Source organism: Pelodiscus sinensis, unplaced genomic scaffold, assembly GCF_049634645.1.
Source record: "Pelodiscus sinensis isolate JC-2024 unplaced genomic scaffold, ASM4963464v1 ctg55, whole genome shotgun sequence".
NCBI classification, from domain to species: Eukaryota; Metazoa; Chordata; order Testudines; family Trionychidae; genus Pelodiscus; species Pelodiscus sinensis.
The window spans coordinates 97,972-121,444 of NW_027465994.1; the positions used below are offsets into that span (position 1 = coordinate 97,972).

At 52.4% G+C, this 23,473-nt stretch overlaps 1 long non-coding RNA gene across 2 annotated transcripts; it reads right to left on the bottom strand.

The window, feature by feature from the left end:
* Positions 1 to 1,085: 1,085 nt before the first annotated feature.
* LOC142825757 (uncharacterized) lies at positions 1,086 to 22,311 on the bottom strand. Of its 2 annotated transcripts, XR_012900103.1 has the most exons (5): positions 21,963 to 22,311; positions 20,773 to 20,929; positions 3,259 to 4,127; positions 2,202 to 2,970; positions 1,086 to 2,125 (listed from the first exon to the last, which is right to left on the bottom strand). It is a non-coding gene; the product is annotated as an uncharacterized LOC142825757 (long non-coding RNA). The 2 variants fall into 2 exon arrangements; XR_012900102.1 differs by having other exon boundaries at positions 1,086 to 2,970; positions 21,963 to 22,305.
* Between the last annotated feature and the right edge of the window lie 1,162 nt (positions 22,312 to 23,473).

Here is a 23,473-nt window from a genome sequence, read left to right on the forward strand (position 1 = left end):
AGCGGCACCACAGACACGCCCCCAGGAGCATCACCCGAGAGTGGCGCCAGAACCCCCCCCAGCAGCGCGACCAGAGAGCGACGCCAGAGACACCCCCAGCTGGGCAACCGGAGAGCGGTGACAGATACCGCCCCCCCCAACAGCATCACCCGAGAGCGGCGCCAGAGACCACCCCCAGATAGGAGACCGGAGAGCGGCACCAGAGACCCCCCCCAAGCAACGCGATCCGAGAGCAGAGCCAGAGACCCCCCCCAGCAGCATCACCGGAGAATGGCGACAGAGATCTCCCCCCTCCCCAGCAGCACGACCTGAGAGGGGAGCCAGAGACCCCCCCCAATAGTGCGACCGGAGAGCCGACAGATACCGACCACCCAGGAGCATCACCCGAGAGTGGCGCCAGAACACACCCCCCCAGCAGCGTGACCAGAGAGCGACGCCAGAGACACCCCCAGCTGGGCAACCGGAGAGCGGCGACAGATACCGCCCCCCCCCAACAGCATCACCGGAGAGCGGCGCCAGAGACCCCCCCCAGATAGGAGACCGGAGAGCGGCACCAGAGACCCCCCCCAGCAGCGCGACCAGAGAGCAGCACCAGAGACCCCCCCCAGCAGCGTGACCCAAGAGCGAAGCCAGAGACCTCCCCCAGGAGAGTGACCCGAAAACGGTGCCAGAGACCCCCCCCAATAGTGCGACCGGAGAGCCGACAGATACCGCCCCCCCCAGCAGCATCACCCGAGAGTGGTGCCAGAACCCCCCCCCAGCAGCGTGACCAGAGACCCACACCACAGACACCCCCAGCTGGGCAACCAGAGAGCGGCGACAGATACCGCCCCACCCCCAACAGCATCACCTGAAAGCGGCGCCAGAGACCCCCCCCCAGCAGCGCGACCAGAGAGCAGCACCAGAGACCCCCCCCAGCAGCGTGACCCAAGAGCGAAGCCAGAGACCTCCCCCAGCAGAGTGACCCGAAAACGGTGCCAGAGACCCCCCCCAATAGTGCGACCGGAGAGCCGACAGATACCGCCCCCCCCCAGCAGCATCACCCGAGAGTGGCGCCAGAGACCCCCCCAGATAGGAGACCGGCGAGCAGCACCAGAGACCCCCCCCAGCAACGCGATCCGAGACCAGAGCCAGAGACCCCCTCCAGCAGCGCGACTGGAGAGCGACGCTAGAGACCCCGCCCAGCAGCATCACCCGAAAGCGGCGCCAGAGACCCCCCCCCAGCAGCGAGACCCGAGAGCGGCGCTAGAGACCCCCCCAGCAGCCTGAGCTGAAAGTGGCAACAGAGACCCCACCCCCAAGGAGCGCGACCCGAGAGCGGCGCCGGAGACCCTCCCAGAAGCATTACCCGAGAGTGGAGACAGAAACCCCACCCCCAGCACCGCTACCGGAGAGCGGCGCCAGAGACCTCCCCGAGCATCATCACCCGAGAGCGGCCCCAGAGACCACCCCCCCCAGCAGCGCGACCCGAGAGCGGCCCCAGAGACCCCTCCCTCCCAGCCGCGAGACCCGAGAGCGGCGCTAGAGACACCCCCAAGCTGCACGACCCGAGAGCGGCCCAGACACCCACCCAGCAGCAAAACCCGAGAGAGGGGCCAGAGACCCCCCGCAGCAGCATCTCCTGATAGCGGGGCCAGTGACACCGCCCCTCTGCAGCGCGACCGGAGAGAGGCTCCAGAGACCACCCCCAGCAGCGCGATCCGAGAGTGGAGACAGAGACCCCACCCCCAGCACCACTACCGGAGAGCGGCACCAGAGACCCCCCCCCCGCAACAGCGCGACCCGAGAGCGGTACCAGAGACCCCCCCCAGCAGCGCGACTCGAGAGCGACGCCGGAGACCCCCCCCCAGCAGCGTGACCCGAGAGCGGTACCAGAGACCCCCCCCCCCAACAGCGCGACCCGAGAGCGGTACCAGAGACCCCCACAGCAGCATGACCGGAGAGCGGAGCCAGAGACCCCCCCCCAGCAGCAGGACCCGATAGAGGTGCCAGAGTCATCCCCAGCAGCATCACCCCAGCGAGGCGCCAGAGACAGCGCCCAGCAGCATGACCCGAGAGCGGCACCAGAGACCCCCCCAGCAGCACAACCTGAGAGAGGCGCCAGACTCCCTCCCAGCAGCACGACCTGAGAGTGGCCCCAGAGCCCCCCCCCAGCAGCGAGACCCGAGAGCGGCGCTAGAGACACCCCCAAGCTGCACGACCCGAGAGCGGCGCCAGAATCCCTCCCTGCAGCGAGACCCGAGAGCGGCGTGACTGAAGAGACCTCTCCCTCACTAAGGTCTGTGGCTGTGGGAATTCTATCCTTTAGCCCTTCCCTCTTCCCACCCCCCGCCTCTGTATAGGGCCCTCTACAAGAACACTGAGTCAGTCAGCCATGATGCACCACCGCTCTCCCTTGCGCGACTGGCGTACCTGCAGAATTCCCGTTGGCTCCTGAGCCCTTAACCCTTGAAGATGCTCACCTGGAATGCCTGCAAGTGTGCTGTACAAAGACACCGCAAAAGCAGAGCAAGGACAAAGACACAGACAGGAACAGACAGACAGAACGTATTGGCCAATACGAGAGAGCAACAAGAGAGAAACACATGAGTGGCAGCCAGAAACCTTACCACCTTGCGTCTTCCTCCTCGAGCCAAGCATCTGCTGAGAAGGACACCGTGTTCCAAAGAAACCAGCACCCCTGACAAACGGGAGCCCTGTTTCTCCCACTACCTAGGAAGCACCTCGGAAACCTCCGCTCGGACTCGCTGTCTAAGCAAACGTGACTTCCCTTCCTAGACCCGAGTGGGCCGTAAGGCGAGAGATTTCCAGACCCGACACTTATCTCCGTGTCAGCGATGGCTGCTCCGCTGCCAGACGGACGGGTCTCGCTTCGATCAAGCTCCCGAGCTGGCTGTTCTCGTTTCCGTTCCATCCCCAGAAGGGAGGACACCGGGAGAGTAGACTTCTTATCGCTTGCTACCGAACCCACTAAAGGGGGAAAAACAAACAACTTAGCGTCTCAGTCACCAGGCAGAGCCTACGAGGAAGCCGCATCGCTTCTTCTCCTCCCCTAGAACGCACCGCAGCCACTCCCATCCCGCAGCCACTGCGGGAACACGGAGAGAAAGGAGCCCTGGAATCTGTATCCATACTCCGTTCAAACCACTCCTGCCCCTTCGCCAGTCCCCAAGACACCAGGCTCCGTGCCCCAGCAGGAAGCTCTCTGCCTCAGAAGAAACCTACAGCCAGGATGGTTGAAGAGTTCAAAGCACGCACCTCATACTCACACAGAGCCACGGGAAGGCCGAACGCAGAGGACCCTTTGTGTGTCCCGAGAATCACGTCCAGGCAGCTCAAGTCCATCTCGGACGGTTTCTTCTCTGGCCACGGCCCCGCATCGATTCCTCTGCAAGCGCGGCAGAAAAAGCCCAGAGTGAGCTCTCACTCAGATCCGTGGTTGCGGGAATTCTATCCTTTAGCCCTTTCCCCCTCTTCCCTCTGTATGGGGCCCACTCCAAGAACACTGGGTCAGTCCCCCGTGACACACCGCTCCTCTCCCTTGCTCTAACTTGTGCACCTGCCTAATTCCCATTGGCTCCTGAGCCCGTAACCCGTGGAGATGCTCACCTGGAAGGCCTGCAAATCTCCTGTAGAAGGACAAGGCAGAAGCAGAGCAAGGACAAAGACACAGACAGGAACAGACAGACAGAACGTATTGGCCAATACGAGAGAGCGATGAGAGAGAAACACAGGAGAGGCAGCCAGAAACCTTACCACCTCGCGTCTTCCTCCTCGAGCCAAGCGTCTGCAGAGAGGACACCGTGTTCCAGAGAAACCAACACCCCTGACCGACGGGAGCCCCGTTTCTCCCAAAACCAAGGCAACACCTCGGGAACCTCCGTTCAGACTCGCTGTCTAAGGCTAAGCAAACGTGACTTCCCTTGCTAGGACTCAGTGGGCCGTAAGCCGAGAGATTTCCAGACCCGACACTTATCTCCGTGACCGCGACGGCTGCTCCGCTCCCAGCTGGACGGTTCTCGCCTCGCTTCGAGCAAGCGCCTGAGCTCGCGGTTCTCGTTTTCGTTCCATCTCCAGACGGGAGGACACCGGGACGCTTGACTTCCTCTTGCTTGCTACCGAACCCACTAAAGGGGGAAAAACAAACAAACAACTTAGCGTTTCAATTACCCTGCAGAGCCGACAAGGATGCGGCATCGCTTCTTCTCCTCCTCCCCTATAACGCACCGCAGCCTCCTACCATCGGCAAGCACGGCAGAAAAAGCCCAGTGTGAGCTCTCACTCGCTAAGATCTGTGGCTGCAGGAATTCTATGTTTTAGGAGTCGTCATGTGTCCCGAGAATCTCCTTCAGGGTGCTCAAATCAATGTCGGATGGTTTCTTCTCTGTCCATGGCCCCGCACGGATTCCTCTGCAAGCACTGACTCGAACCTTAATACGGCCTCTCTTCTGCTCACTTACTGTTAATTCACTCATGCCAACCATTCACACTACCCATGATTCGTCAGAAGGTCCCAACAACCATTGGATCGGCCTGCTCCCCCACCTCTCTGCTGCTGCCTTTGATACAGAGGAAGCAGTACGGCAGGAGGGGGCATGCGGGAGCCGCTATGTATTAAGACTTTGTGTGCTAGTTTAATGGACCCACCTGTCAATCCCCTTGCTGCCTCCTCTAGAGGCAAGACAGGTAGGCAGGCGCTGGCGCTGGCTTTGCACAACTGCCTGTCTTCCCACGCTGCTGCCTGTATCAGAGGCAGGAGAGTGAGGGGAAGCTGCTCTGCATTCTATGGAGTCGGAGCTTTGTGCGGACAGGGTTAGGGTTAGGGTTAGGTTGCGGCAGCAGGTCCTGTCCACAGGGGGGCCGAGTTCTCTGTAGGCAGAGGCTATCTGGCAAGCAGCATCTGTCTGCCAGGAGTTTGGATGCCTGGTAAACAGGAGCTGCTGCCCTCCTGCACTGTTGCCTTTGTAACAGAGGCAGCCATGTGGGGCTACAAGCAGCTTGTCTACATAGGAAGCTGGTTTTGAAACTAGCTGCACTTGTGGACCAACCCCCACCTACCACCCCCCAGGGAGGCAGCAGCACAGAATGACCAGAGGGCTCCCTGGAATGGAGCAGGAGCACACTGGCTGCCACCCTGCCCTAAGGGACTATTGAATAGTTGTGTAACTGCTAACAGTTGCAGTTACATATGTATTCAATTACCTGCTATCTAACATCCCTAAAAAAGAAGAAGTCCGGTGGCACCTTATAGGCAATGAAACAGAAGTGACATGACTGTCTACTTGGGCTAATGCATTTACTATGTTCTGATGCAGCAACAGTGATACTTAGTGGCCACTCCTAGCAATGAATGCACCATTCACTAATGGAACAGTGACACTGGTGGCCACTCGGGGCAATGCACACAGCAGTTGCCTCACGGGACAAGAGTGAAACTGTGTTGCAACATTCAGTAGTGCATGAAGTATTTCCATACTGAAGGAACAGCGAGCCACAGTAGCTAGTCCAGTGAATGCACACATCAATTCCTCCATGGAGCAGCAGTGACAGCCGGTGGCCAGTGCAAGGAATGCACATTAAATCTAAGTGTTTCAGTTACAAAACAATCACAGTGTACATTCACACTATGGCTGTATTTCTGACAGTGCTGCAATGACACTCGCTGGCTAGTCTGGGTAAAATGCAGATTGTGTATTACCCTAACACAGTGGTTCCCAAACTTTTGATATCATGCCTCCCCTTTTTGATTTTTGAAAAACTCTGACGCCCCCCCTTCCAAATAGCAGCAAAACTTGTTGAGAGAGTGGGGGGGGGGGGGGGGGGAGGAACAGAACAGGGAAGCAAAATTTGATGGGGGGGAGGAGGCTGGGTTGCCTCACGCCCTCCCTGGAATTTCTTCATGCCCCCCCCAGGGGGGGCATGCTCCCCAGTTTGGGAACCCATGCCCTAACGGGAAGGAGAGTTGCTGCTGTTCCAACAAAATCAGAGTCCATCTGCCCTAGAGGCACTGTGACATTGCCAAGGCTCTTAGGGAATGCATTAGTCCCTTCCTCATGGAGGGGTACACTGAGGTGGAGTAGACAAAAATTGTGGCAGCGGCATTTCCACACAAACATCATGACTTCCTGACTTTCTCTGTGAGGCTTCCTTAGTACAGTGTAAATCCTGCCTTCTTGGGGGCTCTGGCCTTTCCCCAGGTCAGAAGCCAGAAGTCAGAGTCAGACAGGGTAGGACAGCTGCTGCGTGGGCTAGGTGATGCAGGCAACCACATTGTTCTCCCATATTGTCGTTGTGCTGATTGCAGTTGTAGAACTGTGACTGCTCCTCAGTTCCCTGCCACCCTTCAACAACCTACAGAATGCAAGAGCCAACCAGGTGGTTTTCTGGGGCCAGCAGAGCCCTCTGGGAGCAGTAACTAGAATGGCCTCGGAACCAGGAGCCAAGCCTACAGCAGTGCAGATCCCTGGATAATCCACATACCCTAGGTGGTTCAACCTGGTGAGTGGAGACTAATACCAAGAATATGTGAGCAGGGTCAAAGTAGTCCTGGATGACCTCTCTAAAGCAGGCCACATTCTGTAGAGTGGACTGACCAGGGAAACTTATCCATTGTTGTAAAAGGAAGACATCATGAAGAATAACTTGACTATAAGAAGAGATGCTCAATCCTAAAAGTTACCGAACTTCAGAAGGACTCTGTAGCACCTGAAATTTCAAGGGGGCACAAAGGACTCCTCCAAGCTTACTCAGTTACACGGAGAGGCCTTTTCTCAGGGGTCCAACTTGTGACAGGTTTGATCCGCCTTCTGGCATGCCACCTAATGAACCAGGATTTCACTGAGCCTACTTGCTCCACTAGCCTGGGCTACCTTTCCCTGTTTTCTGACTTACGCTCTCTGGCCTCTGGAAGCACACACAGGCAGGGATACACCAGGAGTAAAAACACAGACTCTGCAAACAGCTCTGTATGGTAAGGGTTAGCTAGGAAAATTGCCCAGTGCTCAAGTGCAGTTACCCTCTGGAAAGAACACCCAAAAAAATCTTGTCTGATGCTGTAGAGAAATCACTACAATGCAAGCTCATTAATTTGCCCATTCCCTCAATGTGCAAGAACATATGCACAACCTCTTGCTCCCCTCCCGCTGTCAGAAATTACACAAACTGGGTTTTGTTTTTATAAACTTTATTAATAAAGACAGCACACAGAAAATGGCAGTTCATTAAGCACATAAAACAGACATGCACATTATTTGCTTATTATTCCTGTATTAAATAAGATGGGAAATAACTTTTAAGATGTTAGACTAGATTCAGGGAGTAGTCAGGCAAGTTACAGAATTTCTGTATCTTGGAGTTTCAGTTATGTTTCTTTACAGAGCAGACTCCTGTCTTGGATTCACCAAAAGGAATGGACCAAGATGAAAGGCAAAGGCTGAATCTCCACTATCAGTGGATCAAAGCTGCAGCAATCAATCCATGAGGGGCTGATTTGGCAGATCTAGTGAAGATCTGCAGATTGACGGCTGACTACTATAAACTCCAGGACTCCACCAGAACACAGAGTTGAGGTGAGTCAATGGAAGAATATTTGTTTAAAGTCAAGAATGAGGAAGGACTCCAATTTTCCATTTGCAATTACTATGCACATATCTCTATCTGGATTCCATCCCTACTGATGGGCTCATGGATTCCATCCCTACTGCTCCCTCATTGCTCTCTGCCACAGGATGGCCATTCATTCATCTAAACAATCACACTGAGAAATAAAAAGGGAATGAGAAAACACTTATAAGCAAGATCACCACTGCTGGTTGAAACAGACAGACACAGATGCAATGGTGACACAGCGCTGCTCTCAAGGACACATACCTACACAATTTGCATCCGTTCCTACTTCCTGAAGGTTCCCAAGATCTAGCTTGTGGGGATGCACATCAAGAATGCCTGAAAGACATTTGCAGGAGGACATGACAGAAACCATGTCACAGAGTTAAGTATCAGAGGGGTAGCCGTGTTAGTCTGGATCTGCAAAAGTGACAAGGAGTCCTGTAGCACCTTATAGACTAACAGATGTATTGGAGCATAAGCTTTCGTGGGCAAAGACCCACTTCGTCAGATGCATGTAGTGGAAATTTCCAGAGGTTTTTTTTGCTGCAGGAAGGCTACCTTTAAATCTGCTATTGTGTGTCCAGGGAGATTGAAGCAAAAAAACTTCAGGACCAGACTTCAGAGAGAAACTGCTGAGCTGCAGTTCATCTGCAAATTTGACACCATCAGCTCAGGATTAAACAAAGACTATGAATGGCTAGCCAATTACAACAGCAGTTTCTCTTCTCTTGGTGTTCACACCTCCAGATCAGCTGCTAGAAGTGGGCCTCATCCTCCCTGACTGAATTTTCCTTGTCATCTCCAGCCTGATTCTTGCCTACATATTTATACCTGCCTCTGGAAATTTCCACTACATGCATCTGACGAAGTGGGTCTTTGCCCATGAAAGCTTATGCTCCAATACATCTGTTAGTCTATAAGGGTATGTCTACACTACAAAGTTAATTCGAACTAACAGCCGTTAGTTCGAATTAACTTTCATAGGCGCTACACAGGCAAACCACTAGTTCGAACTTAATTCAAACTAGCGGAGCGTTTAATTCGAACTAGGTAAACCTCATTCTATGAGGACTAACGCCTAGTTCAAATTAAGTAGTTCGAATTAAGAGCTGTGTAGCCACTTAATTCGAACTAGTGGGAGGCTAGCCCTGCCCAGCTTGCCCTGGTGGCCACTCTGGGCACCATCAGAGAAACTCGTCTGCCCCCCTCCCGGCCCTGAAGCCCTTAAAGGGGCATGGTCTGGCTACGGTGCCCGTGCCAGGTGCAAGCCTGCCAGCACCCAGCCAGCAGACCCTGCACCTGGCATGGCACGAGCCAGCCACCCGCTGCCACCCAGCCCTCCGCCTCTTCCCAGGACCAGGCTGGCGGCTCCCAGGAGCCTGCCCAGGGCCGCAAGAGGCGGGCGCCCGCCTGGTCTAGTGCAGACATCATGGACCTCATCGAGGTTTGGGGGGAAGCCTCCAACATCCATGACCTCTGCACTAGGCACAGGAAAGTGGCCGTCTAGGGCAGGATAGCTGCCAGCCTGGCCACCCAGGAGCAGGTTTGCATGAAAATCAAGGTGGTCCAGTGAGACCTCGACCCTGAGCCCTGAGCTTAGAACATAAAAACATAAGAATGGCCGTACTGGGTCAGACCAAAGGTCCATCTAGCCCAGTAGCCTGTCTGCCGACAGTGGCCAACAGTAGGTACCCTGGAGGGGATGGACTGAAGACAATGACCAAGCCATTTGTCTCGTGCCATCCATCTCCAGCCTTCCACAAACAGAGGCCAGGGACACCATTTCTACCCCCTGGCTAATAGCACTCCATGGACCCAACCTCCATGACTTTATCTAACTTCTCTTTAAACTCTGTTCTAGTTCTAGCCTTCACAGCCTCCTGCAGCAAGGCGTTCCACAGGTTGACTATTTGCTTTGTGAAGAAGAACTTTCTGTTATTAGTTTGAAGCCTGCTACCCATTCATTTCATTTGGTGTCCTCTAGTCCTGCTATTATGGGAACTAATGAAGAACTTTTCTTTATGCACCCTCACCACTCATGCTTTTATAGATCTCTATCATATCCCCCCTCAGTCTCCTCTTTTCTAAGGTGAAAAGTCCCAGTTTCTTTAGCTTCTCTTCATATGGGACCTGTTCCAACCCCCTGATCATTTTAGTTGCCCTTTTCTGAACCTTTTCCAAGGCCAAAATATCTTTTCTGGGGTGAGGAGATCACATCTGTACACAGTACTGAAGATATGGCGTACCATAGTTTGATACTTCCCCTCCTCCTTCTTCCCCTGGCTTCCCCCTTCCAGCTCCCTCCTCCCAGGTTTCCTCCTCCCCTCTCCCACCCTCTCTCTTCCCCTCTCCCAACTCCTTTTCCCAGTCTCCCCGATTTGTTCAATAAAGAGAGTTTCTATTTTTGAACACACGTGTCCTTTATTTTGTACATCAGGAAGGGGGGCTAGGGAGAGGTAAGTGGAAGGAGGTGAGGGAGGAATGGGGTACGAGCCCCTGATGGGGAGGACTGGGGTGGCTCTGCGGGCTCCTTGGGGTGGAAGCTCTCCTGTAGCTTCCCGATTGACCCCCCCCCCCCCTCCGATGGCAGCCTGCGGCAAGTGCTGATGGCCGAGTGCTGTGATGTGCTGAGTGTGGGCATTCAGGGCACTCCAAGCCAGGACTGCTTTGCGTTAGACAAGCGAGTGGGGAACCCCTGAGAACTGTCTGTCTGGGGTGGGGGTCGGGTCCCTTTAAGCACAGCCCTCGGCTAGCCTGAGACAGCAGCTCCACACTTTAAGTCCTAATCTGATGCCCTGCCGGCACTGCTTCCGGCCAGCCTTAACCTCTGTTCAGGGTCCATTCAATGTGGACATGCTAGTTCGAATTAGCAAAATGCTAATTCAAACTAGTTTTTAGGTCTAGATACACTAGTTCGAATTAGCTTAGTTCGAATTAACTAATTTGAATTAAGTTAGTTCGAATTAGTGCTGTAGTGTAGACATACCCTGAGGTGCTACAGGACTCCTTGTCGCTTTGACACAGAGTTAGTTGGCCAAAACACGAGAGAAACAGAGTAAAAAAAATAAACACGTGGGAGGAAGGCAAGCAACATACCACACCCTCCTGGATGCAACTCTGCTGAGGAGGTCACTCTAAGGCTACGCAGACAAACAAGCAATCCCTGAAAACGAGGACCTTGCCTCCCTTGTGAAAAAGGATCAAAGTCAAGAACCTCTGCTTACCAAGCCAGACCTATCTACCCGGCCGTTCCTATCTGAAACGAAGAGAGCTGTGAGTGGAGCCTCACCAAACCAGACACTTATCTCAGACATAAGGGTGGCTGCTCCGCTACCAGCTGGAAGCCTCTTGCCTCCCATCGATCATGCTCGTGGGTTTGCAAATCTCGAGCTCTTTCCATCTCAGGAGGATTCTGACGGTTTTCCCTTCTTTTCCCTTGCTATGAAATCTAACACAAGAGGGAGCAACAAATCTATTAGATACAAAAAGACGTCACACAACATTGCCGAATGAGATGCTAACATGCCACGGGACTCCGCCACCGGCACCCTGTCTCCCAATACTGCTGCAAACCTACAACTGGAAAATCCTCACTCTTAACAGCACACTACTTCCCTTCTCTAGATGCAATTTCACAGAGCCCCATGCTTATACACAAAGCAATTAGCCTGTGAAGAACCCTACAGCGAGCACAGATGACAATTCTAAAAACTGATCTCTTACAGGGAGTTACGTGGCAGGTATAAAGCTCGGGATTTTTACATCACCTTAGAAGGGTACACAGGTCTCTTGGGTCCACAACTGCCAGCTTCTCCTATGGCCACGGCTTGGATGACTCCTTTGCAAACGCACCAGAAAAAGCCCAGCATAAACCTTCAATGAACAGGGGCCAAAAGTCAACAGTGACAGAGCTCTGCAAAATCTAAATCCATTCTTACATCCCCAAGGCTCCCAAGATCAAGCCTGCGGGGATGCACACTTACAACGCCTGCAAGACATCTGCAGAAGATGACACAAACCGAGACAAGGACAAAGAGACAGTGTTGGCCAACACATGAGAGAAAGAGAGGGAGAGAAATTGACACATGGGAGGAAGGCAAGCGACAAACCACCTGAAGTCACCCTCCTGGATCCAACTCTCTGCTGAGGTGGACATTCTGGGTCTGCCCAGACCAATGAGCAGGCCCTGAAAATGGGGACCTTGCCTCCCTTATGAACACGGCTGCTCATTGTGAACCTCCATTTGAAAGGCCAGTCCTAGCTACCTGGATATCCCTTCCGGGAGCTAAGAGGGTTATGAACTGAGCCCTCATCAAACCAGACACTTCTCTCAGAGAGAGTGTTGGCTGCTCCGCTTCCAGCTGGACGCCTCTTATCTCGCATCGATTATGTCTCGAGCTTACTGCTCTCTCTCCATTTCCATCACATGTTGGGGGGAGGTTCGGATAGCTGACCCTCTATTCCCTTGCTGCTTAATCCAGACCAAGAATGTACAAGAAACCCATTATCATCTCAGTCAGCAATGTCGCATATCCTCTTCTTTCTGAATCTAATGCACTATGTGGCTCTACCTTCCATCACCCCGTCTCCCATTCATGTTGTAGGAATAAAACTAGGAAGGAGCCTGTGGACCTTACATGCTAAACAGTCACTTCACGTAGGAAACTATTGTCTCTTCCCTCAGACTCAATTCCACAACACCCCACTCTTCAACACAAAGCAGATGTCTTGTGAAGAAGCCTACAGTGAGTGCAGAGTACTGTACTAAGGTTAGCACCTGAAACAAAAGCCCATGTAGCACAGGCACGATTGGAGGCCTGAGGCCTAGCTTACAATTGACAACACTTGGGTAATATAAAGCAAAGCTAAGCTGTGAGCAAGAGGCAGGCCCCTGCTCACAGTACTTGGCATAAATAGGGCTGACAGTGCAAAACACTAATTGGTATTAGGCCCAGATGGAGAACAGTAATTAGTACTGGTCATAAGTTGAAAGCATATGGTAATGCCATCTCCTTAAAAAGCCTAGTACCCACACTCCCCACAGATACTAACCCAGGTTCTGGAAAGGGTCTAACCTGACAGCATGATGGATAGAGATGTCCTAATCGAACCACAAGGTACAGGGTGGTGGGTGGTATCTTAAGTAGCGTTAGAGGGTAGTAACCTGACAACATCAGAGATTGGCAACCTGACAGATCAGGAGTGATGTGTAACTTGTTTGCACCCGATGGTCTTTGTCCGGCTGAGGGGGCAGTGGGACCTTCCACTGATTTAGCTGTGTCCATTGTTACAAGGTACATATGCATAGTGGTTCAGTAAAGTCTACTGACAACTATTACTGTACTTTGCTTAACGATAAACTTGGCCGAGTGCCTTCGATGCTTGTCTGATTTGTGGTCTTTGGGGCTCTCAGAGTCTGTTGTGTTGACTAACTCTGCAAGTCAAAGCAGCACACATAACGGAGCACACACATGCAGCCTTCTGGTTATCATCACTGACTGAGCAGGAGACCTGTCAGGATACTGCAACAGTAAATTCTGATCTACTGCATTGGTGACCCCAACCTCTGATCTGGTAAGCCAGTGAGCTGTCCACTGTAGGAATTGCGATCTAACATGACAGAAAGCCACGAGCTAGAAAATCCCTTTCTCCCCTCCCTAAAAATACTCAGAGGCTGTGTCTACCCTGCACCCCTTTTCCGGAAAAGGGATGCAGATTAGACACTTTGGAATAGCAAAATCCGTGGGGGATTTAAATATCCCCCGCGGTATTTGCATTAACATGGCTGCCGCTTTTTTCCGGCTTGGGGATAAGCCAGAGAAAAGCGCCAGTCTAGACGTGATTCTCCGGAAAATAAACCCTTTTCCAGAGGATCTCTTATTCCTACTTGAAAGTTATGTCCAACACACAAGGTTTCAATGATTTCTTTATTTATGGAAGTGGTGGGGAGCCTTTTTTGGGTTGGGAAGAAATACAAGGAAGAAGGAGCAACAAATGACTCATATGGAGAAAGTAGGGCGATCTGCGAGTTACCTAAGGTGTCTGTACATGAATGCAAGAAGGCTGGGAAACAAACAAGTAGAATTAGAAGCCCTGGCACAGTCAAAGAGCTATGAGGTGATTGGAACAACAGAGACTTGGTGGGATGAGGGAGGTATGTGGGAAAAGCTGAAGTACTCAAAGCTTTTTTTGCCTCTGTCTTCACAGAAAAGGAGAGCTCCAGACTACCGCACTAGGCAATGCAGTTTGGGAAGGAGGTGGGCAGTCCTCAGTGGAGGACAAACAGGTAAATAACTATTTAGAAAAGCTAGACTTACACAAATTCATGGGCCCGGATTTAATGCATCCAAGAGTTCTGACGGAGTTGGCAGATATCACTGCAGTCTTTGGCCATTATCTTTGAAAACACGTGGAGATCGAGGAGAGGTCCCAGGTGATTGGAAAAAGGCAAATGTAGTGCCCATCTTTAAAAAAAAGGGAAGGAGGACAATCCAGAGACCTCTAGACCGGTCAGCCTCATCTCAGTCCCTGGAAAACCCATGGAGGGGATCCTCAAAGAATCCATTGTGAAGCACTTGGAAGAGGGGAACGTGAGCAGGAATAGTCAACATGGATTCATCAAGGGCAAGTCATGCCTGACCAACCTGATTAGCTTCTATGTTGAGGTAACTGGCTCTGCGGACATGAGGAAGTCAACAGATGTGAAATACCTTGACTTTAGAAAAGCTTTTGATATGGTCTCCCACAGCATTCCTGCCAGCAAGTTAAGGAAGTATGGATTGGATAAATGGACTGTAAGATGGATAGAAAGCTGGCTAGATTGTTGGGCTCAATGGGTAGCAATCAACAGCTCTGTCTGGCTGGCAGTCGGTTTCAAGCAGAGTGCCCAAAGGATCGGTTCTAGGGTCGGTTTTGTTCAACATCTTTATTTATGATCTGGATGAGGGGATGGATTGCACCCTCAGCAAGTTTGTGGATGACACTAAGCTAGGGGAGAGGTAGATACGCTGGAGGGCAGAGATAGGGTCCAGAGTGACCTAGACAAATTGGAGGATTGGACCAAAAAAAAATCTGATGAAGTTCAACAAGGACAAGAGCAGAGTCCTGCACTTGGGATGGAAGAATCCCAAGCACTACAGGCTGGGGACCGACTGGGTAAGTAGCAGTTCAGCAGAAAAGGACCTGAGGATTACAGTGGATGAGAAGCTGGATATGAGTCAACAGTGTGCCCTTGTAGCCAAGAAATCTAATGGCGTATCGGGGTGCATTAAGAGGAGCATTTCTAGCAAATCTAGAGAAGTTATTATTCCCCTTTATTTGGCATTGGTGAGTCCACATCTGCAGTATTGCATCCAGTTCCAGGCCCCCCACTGTAGAAGGGATGTGTACGCACTGGAGAGGATCCAGCAGGGGGCAATCAAAATAATTAGGTGGCTGGAGCACATGACCTATGAGGAGAGGCTGACGGATTTAGGCTTATTTAGTCTGCAGAAGAGAAGAGTGAGGGGGGATTTGATAGCAGCCTTTAACTTCCTGAAGGGAAGTTCCAAGGAGGATGGAGCGAGAATGAATTGTAATTCGAACACCTCTCTGTGTACAGGCAGTCCCTGAGTTACGCGGATCCGACTTATTTCGGATCCGCAGTTACGAACGGGGTTTGCTGCCAGTCTCCCTGGTCTGCTGAAGACAAGCAGACCAGGGAGACGGGAAGCAAAGCCTCTGAGGACGCCGGCAGCGGGACAGCCGCGGCGCGTCTGGGCTGTCCGCTGCCCGCGTGCTCCGCGGCTTTGCTCCACGTCTCCCCAGACCAGGGAAACAGGGAGCAAAGCTGGGGAGCACGCGTGCAGCGGACAGCCCAGACGCGCCGCGGCTGTCCCGCTGCCGGCGTGTTCCGTGGCTTTGCTCCCCGTTTCCGCTGGAGACCAACAGACCAGGGAGACGGGGAGCAAAGCAGAGCAAAGCCGCGGAGCACGGGGGCAGCGGGACAGCCCAGACGCGCCGCGGCTGTCCCGCTGCCGGCATGCTCCGCGGCTTTGCTCTGCTTTGCTCCCCGTCTCCCTGGTCTGCTGGAGACCAGAAGACCAGGGAGACGGGGAGCAAAGCTGTGGAACATGCGGGCAGCAGGACAGCCGCAGCGTGTCTGGGCTGTCCCGCTGCCCCCGTGCTCCGCGGCTTTGCTCCGGACACCTGTGGTACAGCAGCTGGGGCGCTGCTGGTTGGTCCCGGCAGCACCCCAGCTGCTCTGCCCCAGGCGTCCTGATTCAGCCGCTGCTGGTCAGTTTCAGCAGCGGCTGAATCAGGATGCCTGGGACAGAGCAGCTTGGGGGCTGCTGGGTTGGTCCAGCAGCGCCGAGGAGCGGTGCTACTGGAGCAACCCAGCAGCACCCAAGCTGCTCTGCCCCAGGCGTCCCCAAGTCAGCCGCTGCTGAAACTGACCAGCACTGACTACAGGAAGCCCGAGGCAGAGTTGCTCTGCCCCGGGCTTCCTGGAATCAGCCGCTGATCATTTTCAGCAGCAGCTGACTTGGGGACGCCTGGGGTTCTTAAGTTGAATCTGTATGTAAGAACTGGTGTCCAGATTCAGCCTGTTGAAACTGATCAGCGGCTGATTCCAGGAAGCCTGGGGCAGAGCAACTCTGCCTCGGGCTTCCTGTAGTCAGCCGCTGGTCAGTTTCAGCAGCGGCTGAATCTGGATGCCAGTTCCGACTTACATACAGATTCAACTTAAGAACAAACCTACAGTCCCTATCTTGTACGTAACCCGGGGACTGCCTGTATTTGACTTGTAGAATTGGTTTGTGACAAGACAGCCACAGGACAAGACATCGCACTGATGGCTTCAATCGAGATGAGGGATCATTGGGACATTATCAACCTAACATTCAATGAAGGTGCAAACAGCTCTTTTTCTGTGTAGATTCTTCCTGTTTCCTGCCCAGCAAAGCATATCCCAGAGGGTGACAACCAGCAGTAAGGGTAACCCATAACATGAATGGACAGTACTGAGTAGTAATTACGAGACAATTATATATCACGACCTCATTTGTAATATTAATACTCCAAATGTGTGTTACTTTTTATATACAGAATCTTGTGGGACACACTGTAACAATTCCTATCCCAGTATTTCAAAACACTCAGCCCAATAGTGATACAGGGAATAACTATAATCACCCTAATAGGAATGTGTTGTTATCTGCAATACCACAAGGGCCAAATCACAATACCAAGAAGGAAAATAAATTGTTATAAGGTCATGTCGTATGTACAAACACAGACTAGATGATATGACCATATACATTACAGGCAGTCCCCGACTTACGCGGATCCGACTTATGTCGGATCCGCACTTACGAACAGGGCTTTCTCGCCCCGGAGGTCGAGGTAGCGGATTGCTACCTGTGAGCTCTGGGGCGAGAAAGCCCCGTTCGTAAGCTGCTCCGGTGCCCCTGGTCTGCTGGAGACCATCTCCAGCAGACCAGGGGCACCGGGCGGGTTCCCGCGCTTCTGAGGCTTTGCCAGAGCAAAGCCTCAGAAGCGCGGGGAACCGCCGCTGCTGTCGCTTCAGTCGCGGTGCCTGTGGTCTGCTGGGGACCGTCCCCAACAGACCACAGGCACCGGGACTGAAGCCACAGCCGCGGGGGTCCCGCGGGGGTCCCGCTGCGGCTCTGCTCCCGTATCCCTGGTCTGCTGGGGGAGAGGGGGCGCGGCTAGTGTCCCCCCCCCCCAGTAGACCAGGCTTTTGTTTTGGACCCTGGAGCAGAGCAGCTGGGGCGCTGCCGATTGGTCCTGCAGCGCCCTCTGGGCACTACTGGACCAACCCGGCAGCACCCCAGCTGCTCTGCCCCAAGTCCTGATTCAGCCGCTGCTGGTCAGTTTCAGCAGTGGCTGAATCAGGACGCCTGGGGCAGAGCAGCTGGGATGCTGCTGGGTTGGTCCAGTAGCTCCGAGGAGCGGTGCTACTGGAGCAACCCAGCAGCACCCCAGCTGCTCTGCCCCAGGCGTCCCCAAGTCAGCTGCTGCTGAAACTGACCAGCGCTGACTACAGGAAGCCCGAGGCAGAGTTGCTGTGCCCCAGGCTTCCTGGAATCAGCTGCTGATCAGTTTCAGCAGCAGCTGACTTGGGGAAGCTTGGGGTTCTTAAGTTGAATCTGTATGTAAGTCAGAACTGGGTCAGTTTCAGCAGTGGCTGAATCTGGACGCCAGTTCCGACTTACATACAGATTCAACTTAAGAACAAACCTACAGTCCCTATCTTGTACGTAACCTGGGGACTGCCTGTACTAATATATACACCATATCCATTCGTAGATATTATTTAGGAGTGCTTCTTAGGCTCAATCATAAAGTTACATTCCTTAGTCATGGTCCTGGGCCTAACATTCCCAAGCCCACTAAGGGACTAAATACAATAGGCAAATAAAATCTGTTTATCAGTCATAGGAGGGAATGTGCAGACTAAGGGATAGATGGGGCATGAATGTGTGAACAATTAAGTGAGGTGGCCACATAGCAGTGTTTAGCCCAATGGGTCACCTTCAGTCCATGCATTATGCCTGAAACAAAAGCCCATGCTGCACAGGCCTGGTGTGAGGCCTAGATAACAATGGACAACACTTGGCTAACATAAAGCTAAGCTGTGAGCAAGAGGCAGACCCCTGCTCACAGAACTTGGCACAAATAGGGCTGTGAGTGTAAAACGCTAACTGGTAACAGGCCCTGGTGTAGAACAGTAATTGGTACTGGGCATAAGTTGAAAGTACATTCCAAAAGGATGGTAACACCCGCTCATTAAAAAAGACCTTGGTACCCACACTCCCCACCCAGGTTCAGAAAAGGGTCTAAACTGACAGCATGATAGATAGAGATAATCTAATTGAACCACAAGGTACAGGGTGATGTGTGGTATCTCAGTAGCATCAGAAGGTGGTTCCCTGACAGCATCAGGAGTGATGTGTAACTTGTTTGTACCTATATATAAAGTGCTGTCTTGCAGGGATGGAGAGATGGTCTTTGTGGGACCTCCCACTGTTTGAGCTAGGGATGTTAAATATCGGCTAACTGAATAGTCAATTAATCTCATGAATTCTTATTGGTTACTCAACTATTCTATGGTCCCTGGGGGTGAGTCTGACAGCCAGTGCACTTGAGCCCCATTTCCAAGGAATCCCCTGCCACTCTGCGCTGCTGCTTCTGTATCAGAGGCAGCAGCACTGAGTGCCAGGCGGGAGCTGGTCCACAAAGGGAGCCAGTTTAAAAACCAGATCCCCTCACGGACTGGCTGCCTGTTGCCCTGTGCTACCGTGTCTGATACAGAAGCAGCAGAACGGGGTGACAGCAGCTCCTGTCTGGGATGGGGCTGACCTCCCAGACCTGGAGTGAGCCAAGACTGAGATGCATGTAGTAATGGGAAATGTGTGTAGTATATAGCATTAACCTATAATCTTTTGCTTATGGGTTAATCCACTACACTATTACATCTCTAGTTTGAGCTGAGTCCATTGTTACAAGTTGTGACAGATTCCACCCCCACACTCCTCAGCCCTTGCTTTATGAAATGGACTTATAAATACAAATATACATAACTCAAAGATGTTTGGGAAAAATTGTTTCATGTAACCTATCAATCTTCATGTCATAATTGGATGGATCTGTTTATTTTATTTTGGTATATGTATCATGCTTGTGCGCAAAAGTAGACATATGGAATACTTTATGGTTTTAAATGTGTAAAGCAAAGCTATCAAGGGTGGTATGCCTCAATGTCTGGGCAATCATATATAAATAGTCTTTTCTCCTTAAGTCTTAGCAATGGTTAGTCTTAGGAAGTCACAACCTCACTAATGGTAAGGACTGGCCAGGTAACTTCCCATGCAAAAGTGGTGATCTTTGAAACAAAAGGAAACTAGCAATTCTTTGTCTGGCTGGACACACCCAAAGGTAGAAACCCAAGACCCCAGGGTGTGGAGCTGCCCGGGGAGCTCAGCTGGGAAAAAAAAAACAGTTTTAAGATGAGTGAGTTTGTAATAAGTTTGTACGGAGGTTTTAGTGTTAGAATTAGCTAAGTGTTTTCTGTTATTTTAAGTTTATAATCTACATTGCTCTGCCTTGTCTCACTTCTTACCTCTTAAATCCTACCGCTTGTCCTTAAGAAAATCACTTTTATTTACTATCAAGTCCAGTGTAAATAACTGTTACCTGGGGGAGCAATCAGTGTGTACATTCCCCCTTTAATTGCAAAAGGGGGCTTACATAAATAATTCATTTGGGGTTCAGTTCCCATTTGGGGAGTGGTATCCCAGAAGCTGGGCCCAAAACTGCATTTTCCTTGGACCTGAAGAGTTTCAGTGTTTGTACTGCTTCTCAGGGTGGGAGGAAGGGGAGGGGAGGTGATAAGGAACAGTGATCTCAGCTCTGGTCCTTGGCTGGGGGAAACCAGGGAGCTGGCCCAGCAGGACAGAGCAGTAAGAAGCCCCAGAGAGCAGGAAAGCAAGTGGCAATGGCCTTGTCAGAACCCTGGGAAGCACCCTCAAGGGGTCTTCTGTGATAGCACCCTGTCACACAGGGTACACATGCATGGTGGTTCAGTAGAGCCTACTGACAACTATTACCAGGGCTTGCCAAGCAGCAGCAAGCCCCGCTCGCCAGCCGTGTGGTTCTGCGCTTTGCGCCGGCTCTTCCGGGTTGTAATCTACTTGTCACTGGCGAGTAGATTACATTAGTTATCAAGCCCTGACTATTACTGTACTTCACTTAACAATAAACCTGGCCAGGCACCTTCAATCCTTATCTGCAGGGCTCGCCAAGCTGTGTAAAGCCCCGCTCGTCAGCTGCACGGTTCGGCATTCGGCGCATGCACAGATTGCTCGGAGCTGGCTCTCCCGGGATGTAATCTACTCGCCAAGGGCAAGTAGATTACATTGTTTGTCGAGCCCTGCTTATCTGATTTGTGGTTTTGGGGGACTCTCTCGGAGTCTGCTCGACCAACTGTGCAAGTCAACACAGCACACATGATTGAGCAAACACACCTGCAGCCTTCTGGTTCTCATCACTGATGCAGCAGGACATCATGGCTGAATGTCAGGAACCTCAGCTTACAACCCCAGCCCTAGCTAACCAGACGTTCCAACCTGGAGCTAAGCGGGCTCCAAGCAGAGCACTCACCAAATCAGATACTTATCTCAGTGATAGCAGTGGCTTCTCTGCTTCCAGCTGGCACCCATTACTTTGCACTCATCAAGCTTCAGGCTTGCTGCTCTCTCTCCATGTCCATCACATGTCGGGGGGAGGCTTGGACAGCTGACCCCCTATTTCCTTGCTCCTTAACCCAGCACAAGAGTGAACAACAAACCAGTAAGCATCTCAGTCGGCAATATCATGAAACCTTTTCTTCCTATACATAACACAACACGGGGCTTCTTCCCATATCTGGTGCAACGGTATCAGAGCCAGCAGCGCAAGATGGCACATGGGAGCCAGTTTAAAAACCAGCTCCCTGTGCAGACCAACTCCCTCCTGCCACCCCATCCACGGGACAGGGGCGGATTCTGCAGACAGAGGCTGCTTCGTGTGATGCTGCAAGCCTGGGCCTATCGTAGACAGAGGCTGCTCCGGCAGCAGCCCATTGGGGGGGGGGAAGGGGGGGTCTCCAATTTCCCCACAGAAAGAAGCTGTTCTGCAGCAGCAGCAGCCTGTCCAGCAGCTTTGCACCAGCCTCCACACACACACTGCTGCCTAGGAAAGAGGCAGAAACACAAGGGGGGGGAGGGAGAGCGGCTACAGGGAGCCAGAGCTGGGGGAGCTAGCTTTTAAGCCCACCTCCCCTCAGCACTGGCTGCTGCTTCCCCCCTCGTGCTGCCACTGTAGGAGGTAGAAACGAGGGAGGGCAGGTCTGCAGAACCAGCATGCATGGAGAGGCAGCTTAAAAGCTGGCTCCGCGCATGTATCAGCTCCCACCTGCTTCTCTCACCCTTTGTGTGGCTGCCTCTCTATTAGAGACAGCAGCACAGACGGAGGGGGAGGGTAGTTGGATCAGGTGCTTGTGGGGAGTCAGCTTAACGCTGACTCATCCCCAGGCACTGGCTCCCGCCTCCCTACCACTGCTGCCTCTAATACAGAGGCAGCAAGTGGGGATGGGACTGCATGTAGTCAACAGGATTACCCAATAAACCCCAAGCCTATAGTCATCTACAGGTTGACATCTCTACTAGCCAGCACCACAGAGTCAGTTATTAACTGTCAGGGTTGTTGGGGCCTTTCTGAACAATTACTAACAAAACAAAACCCTGGGAAGCCCACCTAAACCTCAGTCAAATTCGAGGTCGGTTACACTGAAAGCTTTTGAAACCACTTACATTAGAAGAAAAATGGCTCCAGCTGATTCATCTCCAGTTTTATTGCATAGAAGCAAAAATACAGCGAGAAACATTGTCACGATTGTTCATTCTGGCCTGAAAAAAATCTAGTTGGCACTTTGAGCAGCTTCTCCCTCTGTTCTGGGAGCTCAGGCTAACTCCCCCCGCAAGCCCCCTGCCTTCCATGCGCCTCCCCGTTAGAGCAGGGAGCTGAGCTTGGGGAGACACCATCCTGCGTTCGGATAACTCACAGGCCCCCAGGCCGATCCTCCGCCGAGAGCCGCCCTGCCCTCGCGCACCCGCCGGGCTGGGCTCGGATTCCGGGGCCGAGCGCGGCTGCCGGGAAGGAAGCGCCTTGTATGGGCCTAGGAAGCGCCATATTAGGCGCGCAGGAAGGGCCATATATGGAACGGGCAGTTCCTGCGGGGGGAGGGGGCCGGCCCTGGCCAAATGGCGGCGATCCCGCCTGCTGGCGTGCCGGGCGCACAGAGCAGCCGCCGCCCCGGGTCGCTCCGCCCGGCCGCGGCCTAGCGCGCTTCAGGCAGAGCCTGCCCAGGCCGGACCGGGACTGGGACCCTGAGGTGTCCGCGTGGCAGGACAGGGGCGGCGTCTGATGAGCCGACCCTAACTCCGGCCTGCGCTGACTTTGGCACCTTCTATCTCCTTCACCTCTGGCAATAAAGATCTTTATTTTTAACCAGGGGCCCGCCAATGCCTCTCCAGACAATCTTTTCCAGCATCGTTGCAAGAACAGGATTTTCCTCGCCTACATTTAGGATGGGATAAGATTCCAAACTTTTTATTTAGCTATTCTGGACAGCAAATATAGACAGCATTCAGTCAAGCCCTTTTGCAGCCATGACATTTGCTGTCATGCTGAGTGACAAATTTTCTAGGCCTTTTAGCTTTACACCTCCAAACAGAGGAATTGCTTTATATAAAGCAAGTGTTCAGATGGGGAGCTTTTCAAAGAAATATCCACTTTATAGCATCAATAATTCTGAATACCAGGGAAAAGAGGAGGTAAACACCATCCTCCCTTCATCCTTACCGTCCCGCCCCCCCCCCCCCCCCCCACTTCATGCATTCCCAACACCACCTCCCTTACCTATCCAGGCATTCCCAACACCACCTCCCTTACCTATCAATACAGCCGACCACACTCCAGCTGCCTCACAGGTCTCAGTTTTGTTTGTCAGAGAAGCCGGGAAGGACAACTCTTGAAAAGGAGTAGGCAATCAGAGAGGCTTTAGAAGAGACTTTGTGACCAGAATACCTAAAAAATATTTTTCTGTATTGAGGCATTCAGCATGGAATGCTCTATGTTTACTTTCATCAAAACCCAGAGAGGAATGGGTTCTGCCTTCTGAAAAACCAGCATTTATGATGTATCATGGTTCAAACACCTTGCTACTATCAGTTGACTCTGATTTAACTTATAATCCACCTCCACCTGTAGTCACGGTCTATTTCCCCATGCTAGATATATTTTATTACCTTTCTATATTTCT